We start from the raw sequence: 9,125 nt of genomic DNA on the forward strand, positions 1-9,125 counted from the left end.
TAAGGGGAAAGGATGCGTGTTGGTGTCCTGGTAAAGCTCTGCCGTAGGCTCCCACCAGTGCCGCCAGCAAAGAGCCCAAGTGTGGGAGCAGCGTCCTGGGCAGTCACCAGGACGTGGGGGATCGAGACAACAGCAGCAACAACCATTTATTGCTTTTATTGAGTATTTACTCTGTGTCAGACATTGTGCTCGTGCTTATTTGTGTTAAATCATAATAGCCTACTATTTCTATGTAACAAGCGGTGAAAGCTGAAATTTCCAGAAGTGAAATAGCTGACTCAAAGTGATACAGACCAGGGCTCTGTTTTCCCAACACAAGACCTAATGATAACTGACATTGCATATATTTTTTTCAGTTCACAACGTTTTCCTCAGGAATGGTATTTTATTCAAACCTTGGCAAAGGGCCCAGGAGGCTAAGAGACAACCCAAGATTATATAACTCGTAAGTCGACCAGGTGAGACTTAACACGGATTCTTGTAAAACAATGGTGTCAGAAAACTAAAGGTAGATCTCCAGGTTGTGTGAGAAGGAAGAGACCCTCTTCCGAGTTAGACCTGTATCTCCACTGCTCAGAGCTCATCTCTGACATTAAAAATCGTGCTAGCTGGCCCAAACCTTTGCTTTGATCATTGCCTTTTAAAAAAAAAATTTTAGGGGCGCCTGGGTGGCGCAGTCGGTTAAGCGTCCGACTTCAGCCAGGTCACGATCTCGCGGTTCGTGAGTTCGAGCCCCGCGTCGGGCTCTGGGCTGATGGCTCAGAGCCTGGAGCCTGTTTCCGATTCTGTGTCTCCCTCTCTCTCTGCACCTCCCCCGTTCATGCTCTGTCTCTGTCCCAAAAATAAATAAACGTTGAAAAAAAAATTAAAAAAAATTTTTTTTAATTTTTTAATTTTTTTAATATGAAATTTATTGTCAAATTGGTTTGCATACAATACCCAGTGCTCATCCCCACAGGTGCCCTCCTCAATGCCCATCACCCACCCCCCCCCCCCCCCCCCATCAACCCTCAGTTTGTTCTCAGTTTTTAAGAGCCTCTTATGTTTTGGCTCCCTCCCTCTTTAACCTTTTTTTTTTTCCCTTCCCCTCCCCCATGGTCTTCTGGTAAGTTTCTCAGGATCCACATAAGAGTGAACATGATCATTACCTTTAAAAAAAAATCCTGTTGAGCACAGCAATAGATGAGGTGGGTGTGCCTGGGGAAACTCAGTGAAAATTTATCCTGAAATAACCTCGTTAGAGTTAAAAATAACTAAATTAGTCAGAACTGTGCATTTTATAGTGTACGTTGCTTTACAGCATACAAAATGAAGGAAAACTTCCAAATTCTTTTTATGAAGCACGTACAGCATATCTAAACCTGATTAAACTAGCACCAAAAAAAAAAAAAAAAAAGAAAGAAAGAAAGAAAGAAAGGAAGGAAGAAAAGAAAATGAAAGTTACAGACTAGACTAACACGACTTACAAATATTGGTGGAAAAATCTTAAAAACTTTTCGTGGAACCATATTAATAAAATAATAAAAATAACATACCATGAACAAATGAGGTTTATCCCAGGAATTCAAAGATTAAATATTAGAAACCGTATTAATATGATTTATCCTTTTAATGATATGTATAAGGGTATAAGGGAAAAAATCCACGTGATTGTTTCTAGAGATGCTAAAAATTCTTTGACAAATTCAACATCCCTTCCTAATTAAAACTCATTTTTTTAATTTATTTGAGAGAGACAGAGAGTGCGCGTGCAAGTGAGGAAGGGGAAGTGGGACACAGAGAGAATCTCAAGCAGGGCTCCACAGGTAGCACGGAGCCCAAGGTGGGGCTCTACCCCATGACCCTGGGATCATGACCTGAGCCCAAACCAGGAGTCAGACCCTCAACTGACTGAGCCACCCAGACCCTCCCCCTGCCAATTAAAACTCTTGAGAAAATATTTCCTTAAAATGATAAAAGATATCTATCTCCAACCTAAAGCTAGCACCTTAATGAATGGGAAATTCTAGCGACATTCCCAAAAAGATCGGGGACGCGGAAAAGATATCTGCCACCTCCATGGCCACCTAACATCATTCTCGAGGTGCTAGCTAGGGTAAAAAGAAAAGAGAAAACAGTCATAGGCAGATGGATATGAAAGGAGAAATAAGGCAACCTCTGCATGCAGGAGACATAACAGTGTAGCTAGAAATCCTAGAGAAAATCTCAATAAAAGGATTCAGCAGGGCAGCAAGATATAAGGTTAACATGAAAAAAAATAACACCATTCACATACACAAATAACCATTAGAATGCATAATGAACGAGAAACCAAATTTACAATAGAAAAAAGGATACAACAAAATATTTAGTCATAGAGCTGTCTCATTTAAGAAAACACGTGAATAGGGGCATCTGGGTGGCTCAGTTGGTTGAGCGTCCAATTTTGCCTCAGGTCACTATCTCCTGGTTCGTGAGTTCGAGCCCCTGCATTGGGCTCACTGCTGACAGTGCAGTGCCTGGTTGGGATCCTCTGTGGCCGTCTCTCTCCACCCCTCCCCTGCTTAGGCTCTTCCTCTCTCAAAAACAAACATTAAAAAACAACAACAACATGTATTCATAAAACGATACACGCCCGTAGCAACTTTATTCGTCATAGCTAAAAATTGGAAACCACTCAAATGGCTTGAATTATGGGTGAACCAAGTCTGGCACGTCCACACCGCGGAATACTACTCAGCAACACCAGGGAACGGCAGTGATTTGTGCAGCAACAGGGAGGAGTCTCGCAAGCGGTTTACCAGGGGAAAGAAGCCAGACTGAAAGGCCACTTATTGTTTGACGGCATTTATATGAAATTCTCCGGAGGCAGACGGTGCTGGCGGGAAGATTGGCACTTCCTGGAGACCAGGGCTGGTGAGGGGAGTCACTGCTAACAGGCATGAGAAAACTTCCTGGGGGCAAAGAAGCTGTTTGGTAACTTGATTGTAGTGGTGGTGACGTAACTGTCTACATCTGCCAAACTCAGGGAATTGTACACTGGGCTTTATTATGCACCAATTATACCTTGACAAAGCTGACTTTTTGAAAACAACTTTTCTCCCCTGGCGCCTGGGTGGCTCGGTCGGCTGAGCGTCGGACTCTTGATCTCAGCTCAGGTGAGGATCTCACAGCCATGGGATCGAGCCCCACGTTGGGCTCTGCACTGACAGCATGGAGCCTGCTTGGGATTCTCTCTCTCTCTGCCTCTGCCCCTCCACCCCCTTTCAAAATAAATAAATAAATAGATAGATAAGCATTTAAGAAAATAACTCTACTCTTTACTAGAGTGGTTCGTGTTCTAGGAATCCGCAGAAAGCCAGCAAAGGCCATCCTAGAGTAAAACTGAAACAGAGAAATAGCTTTGTGGGCTGTTAGACGTAGACTAGACGTTTTCAGGCAGGAAACTCAGTGTCACCGGGTCATTTCTTCTGGGCTTACAGGTTTGGAGTTTCTCACCATGTCTTGTAAAGCTCTGAGCAAAACTCCACTTCCTTTTCGCTACATCTCATAAATCCAGGATTATTGCTTGCCCTTACGGAACCACATAATCCTAGTTTTATAATGAAACTATTGACCTTAAGCAATTTTCTTTTCCTGTTGCCTCAGTACCAACCCCCAAAGAGAAGAAAATAGGGAAAATTGTTTTTTAATGCATAATTGGGGACTGTGCACATGCACACACGTGTTCTTTGCTCTTTTTTCATGTAAGCAACGCGGCTGCCCATCGAGAGTTAGTGACTTTCTTGACAGCATCAGTCTGAGAGCAAACTACTTTCTGGGGTAACGGACTTGATTCTGAGGTACAGCTTCCTGTGCTCCCGTTTCCTAGCTGCTTCCTTCCCACTTTTCCAGGATCAGTGGCTCTGTAAGGAACTCCAAACAGAACACGTCCAAGACTGCCCCTTTCTCGTTAATTTAGTGTTACATGACACCAAAACTTGAAAGAAAAGGATATTCTAAGTCAATGTCTATTTTATTGTCTGGATTACTGTTCTTTTTCTTCCCATGGTTGATTTGAATGTGAGTTTGTCTGCCTTATGCTGTTACTTTGCTTCATTGCGTAGAACCTTCTAGCTGTTGCTGGTATCGCTGTCATTACTGCTGTGATTGTTATCCATTTGAAGATCGTGGGGACTCAGGACTCAAACTTTGATGCTATTTCATTCTAACTTTTCTATTTAAGAATGAAATACCCATATAAGGGGAGAATAAAAGACTGAATCAAGTCTAAAAAATATGACAAGTAAACATATCCAGCACCATAATATCAAACATGAAGAATCCTGCTATTAAGAGCTTGCAGTTTGCAAAGTGGATTATTGTCCAGGATCTTCTTCAGTGATCAGTTAGCAGGGACCCCCCCTGGGAGATGAGGGATTGAAATGGGGGATGAAAATAAAAGAGGGATGTCCTAGAATTTTACCCACTGTAGCCTTGGTGGGCAGTAACTTTCACCTCAAAAATATTTCCCATGGGTGCCTGGGTGGCTCAGGCAGTGAATCATCCGACTTTGGCTCATGTCATGAATTCATGGTTTGTGAGTTCGAGCCCCGTGTTGGGCTCTGTGCTGACAGCTCAGGGCCTGGAACCTGCTTTGGATACTGTGTCTCCCTCTCTCTGCCCCTCTCCTGCTCACACTCTGTGTGTGTCTCTCTCAAAAATAAACATTAAAAAATTGAAAAAAATTTTTCCACGAAAATTGTTTCTGTAACATTTTCCAATTTTAATATACAGTTTTTTCTTATGCAGACAAATGAGTAATCAATACTCTCAGTTAATACCAATGGCTATTAGCTAACGTGTTGGTGGCCTAGTGTGTTGGCACATTGGATTATGAGCACACAAAAATCGGGAAGTGAACTTAGGGGCTGCATATATAAGAGAAATCAGGCTTAAGACTTGTGTCAAACACAATAAGTTACCTACTTTTTAACCTATTTGTTAAAATCCTATGATTCAACCTATTTGTTAAAATCAGATGAGTATAGGGGTGCCTGTTTGGCTCAGTCGGTTGAGTGTCCGACTTCGGGTCAGGTCATGATCTCACAGTTCGTGAGTTCGAGCCCCGTGTTGGGCTCTGTGCTGACAGCTCAGAGCCTGGATCCTGCTTCGGATTCTGTGTCTCCCTTTCTTTCTGCCACTCCCCTGCTTGTGCTGTCTCTCTCTCTCTCTCTCAAAAATAATAAACATTTTAAAAAATTATTAAAAAATCAGATGACTATAATATTTAATTTACAGAATTTGGAGTCAGCCAGGGTTTGAATTTCAACTCTACCACAGGCAACCTTAGGCAAGTCAACAAACCCTCTCTACACCTCACTGTCCTCATTTGCAAAATGAATTTAACAATAATACTGATTTCATAGGGTCACTGAGGGGATTATCTAAATAACAAATGTGAAATGAATATTTATTAAGTGAAATAATACATATGAAATGCCTACAACATGTTAGGTTACTTTGTGTTTCACTTAAAAATTTTTTTTTATTTACATTTATTTTTGAGAGACAGAGAGATACAGAGCGCAAGTGGGGAGGGGCAGAGAGAGAAGGGCTAGAGGGCCAGGGCCAGTCAGGGCCAACCTACAGGGGCTTTCCTCTCCTTTATAATTCACACCACTGTCATTATCCGGGCCCTTTTTCAGGAGGACGACAGCCCCTGCATGATCTTCTGGGCTTGATCAACAATGCTGAGACCTGTTGCTTCCCAAAGGCCCAGTGAAGGGATATCCCAGCTCCTTTCTTTCCTACTTTCAACTTTTCAAGGTCCGGAGAAGTCTAGAGTTCTCTTGGCTTGGCTACAGTGATTGTACAGCAATGGGAAAGCCAAGGAAAGGGGAGATAGTAGATGCCAGGAAAGGCATCTGTCTAGGTCTGGCCAGGGTATAATTTATTTGCCACAGAGAATTTCTTCTTTTTACATCAGTTTAAAGCCATTGGGAAATCAGCTGTAGGTCCTGATTTCATTGCATAGTTCATCATTATATACAAACATCTACACAGAGAAGACATTTTCCTTCTAAAGCAGATAGTGGAAGGGTTTCTAGCTTGACTTGGAGTGAGGGGTGTATAAAAGGCAGTGGGGGAGATAAGGATGCAGAAGTAAGAGGCATCAGGTGACAGAAAAACTTCCGTGTCTGAGTAAAGAGAATGGACACCTGGCCCGCCATGATGGAATGCATAACCAGGTAGCAGAATGCCCCAGTATAATTACAGAGATGCCTCGACCAGGACCCCCTCCACACAAGAGACTCATTCTTGCAAAGTCAAACATCAATGGAATCTTCAGAGACAAGATTAACTTAAGTATGGGAACACAACTCACTATTTATAAGATCCCTTTGGGGCGCCTGGGTGGCTCAGTCAATTAAGCGTCCCATGTGGTTCGGGTCATGATCTCACAGTTTGTAGGTTCAACCCCCATGTTGGACTCTGTGCTGACAGCTCAGAGCCTGGAATCTGGAGCCTGGAGCCTGCTTCAGATTCTGTGTCTCCTTCTCTCTGCCACCCCCTCCCTTCCCCCCACAACACTTGTACTTTGTCTCTCTCTCTCAAGAATAAATAAACATTAAAATTTTTTTTAAAAGTTCTCTTTGCTAAAGAAGAATCCTTACTAAAGTTGGAATCATATTATCTCATCCAATTTACTGGCTCATAGTTTTAGTTTTGTGAGTATATGAATGCAGGGCCCTTATAATCTTGAATGAAGTCTTGCAGAAAACTGAGCTCATGGGTTGACGACTGTCTATCCTCGTCAATCAATCATCAATCAATCCATAGAGTACTAGCACCGCGCCCTGCGTGCTGACGGTTCCTCCAGCATGCTGGGCACTTTCTCATATCAGGACCTGGGGTCTCACCTTCCCTCTGTCTGGAATGCTTTGCCTCCACATTTTCAGTCTCTCACCCACTCCCCTCCTTTATATATTGTTCTCAATGAGATCTATCCAGATTAACTGATTTAAAAATTTTTTTTTTCAACGTTTTTATTTATTCTTGGGACAGAGAGAGACAGAGCATGAACGGGGTAGGGGCAGAGAGAGAGGGAGACACAGAATCGGAAACAGGCTCCAGGCTCTGAGCCATTAGCCCAGAGCCTGACGCGGGGCTCGAACTCACGGACCGCGAGATCGTGACCTGGCTGAAGTCGGACCCTTAACCGACTGCGCCACCCAGGCGCCCCAAGATTAACTGATTTTAAATTGCAACCACCCCATCTCTTGTAGTCTGGGTCCTCCCTGCTCTGCTCGGTTCTCTTTATAAGGCACTTACCACTCTTTGATATACTATGTACTTTCCATATCAGTGATACTATTGTTTACTATCTGCCTCTCCAGGGTGAGGATCTTTGGTGTATATCCAAAGATATAACTCATATATCCTCAGCATCTGGACATAGCACACAGGAGGTACTTAAGAAATATTTCTTGAGTGACTAAATGAACGGTTTCTGGACTTTCTATAGTTAACACAAAACCTTCATGTTCCATGCTTTAGCTCATCTTTTTAGTGCCACACAGACCACGCTTGGAGGACACATTCGTGACCTGTCACCGCACCACTAAAGGTGTAATGCAAAGACACACAGGACTCGGAGTCCAGTCCGAGACTTGCCAACTGTCTGGCCTTGAACCTCAGTTTCCTTATGTCTACAATGGGAACAGTAGTTTTCTTAGAGGGTTTCTTTGGAGAAAAATGAATCGACATGAGTGTTTGTGCACCACAAAATGCAGATCGGATGTGATTTCATATTTAGAAGCACATGGGGTTTGGATCTGCAGTTTTCACCGTTCATAAAATTTTCTGGCCTGGCTAGCTCATCCACTGTTGGGTTAGTTGTCACTCCCAGTAATAGTTTACTTTCACTGATGATGTACCGTGCGACAAGGACTCTGTGAGGCAGGTGTATCTACTGTCCCCTCCTCATTATCCCACTTTATAGGCAAAGGAAAGAAGGTTCGCAAGTTGCCAAAGCCAGGTAGATGGTGAACGGCAGGGCTGAGACTCAGTCGGTGACTATCTGAGATGCCCGTCCAATTGGTCGCTTTGCTGATTTCACCACCTGACTCCGACCTCTAGCAATATATCCTCTGCCTCCTCTTCTTCCTCGTCCTGCCTCTCCACCCACTTTCAAACACTCACATGCACATGCACATTTGCTCCAGTCACCCTGACCCGAATGTCCACAGCATAGTGTACCACGTGATCTGCTGAATCACCACCTCATGGCACGGAGACCACGATCCGGCATCGGCCTCTTAGCTCGCCATGGTTCTTTTCTACTTTAATCCCTCTTAAGGGTCAGAAAAAGGTCACTTTAATTTTGAGCTATGCTTTTCCACGTTCTATGGGGTAAATGACGTGTCACAATAGTATTTGGGAGAGTCACAGAGACCTCTAGATCTATCCCACGTGAATGTGAGGTTGTGTCATGTATCCTGCAGGCTGTCGGCCTCGACCAGGGGTTTTAATAATTAATTCACCTTCCTGGCAGAGGGATCTGCAGCCAACAGAGGAAATTGGGAGATCTGGGCAGGGCAGCTGAGCTAAGCAGATTTTTGTTTTGTCATCGAACCTGCAAGTCACATGTTAATGGATGTCACAGTGCTGCCTGGGTCCCTGCCCACAGGTACTTACAATATACAGCAAAATCACAATGTACTTGCCTGACAGGAGAAATCATTTGTTCCGTTCTTTTAAAAAAAATTAAAAACAAATTTTTCGAATGTTTATTTATTTTATTTATTTATTTATTTTTTGGTTTATTTATTTGTTTATTTATTTATTTTTGAGAGAGAGAGAGAGACAGAGCACAAGCAGGAGAGGGCCAGAGACAAGGAGATACAGAATTCGAAGCAGGCTCCAGGCTCTGAGCTGTCAGCATAGAGCCCAATGCGGGGCTCAAGCCCACGAACCATGAGATCATGACCTGAGCGAAGCTGGACGCTTAACCGACAGAGCCACTCAGGCGCCCCACCCCCCTACCAAATTTTTTTAATGTTTATTTATTTTTGAGAGAGAGACAGAGAGACAGAGAGACAGAGCATGAACAGAGGAGGGGCAGAGAGAGGAGGAGACACAGAATCCGAAGCAGGCTCCAGGCT

This window comes from Leopardus geoffroyi, chromosome C3 (assembly GCF_018350155.1).
Source record: "Leopardus geoffroyi isolate Oge1 chromosome C3, O.geoffroyi_Oge1_pat1.0, whole genome shotgun sequence".
NCBI classification, from domain to species: domain Eukaryota; kingdom Metazoa; phylum Chordata; class Mammalia; order Carnivora; family Felidae; genus Leopardus; species Leopardus geoffroyi.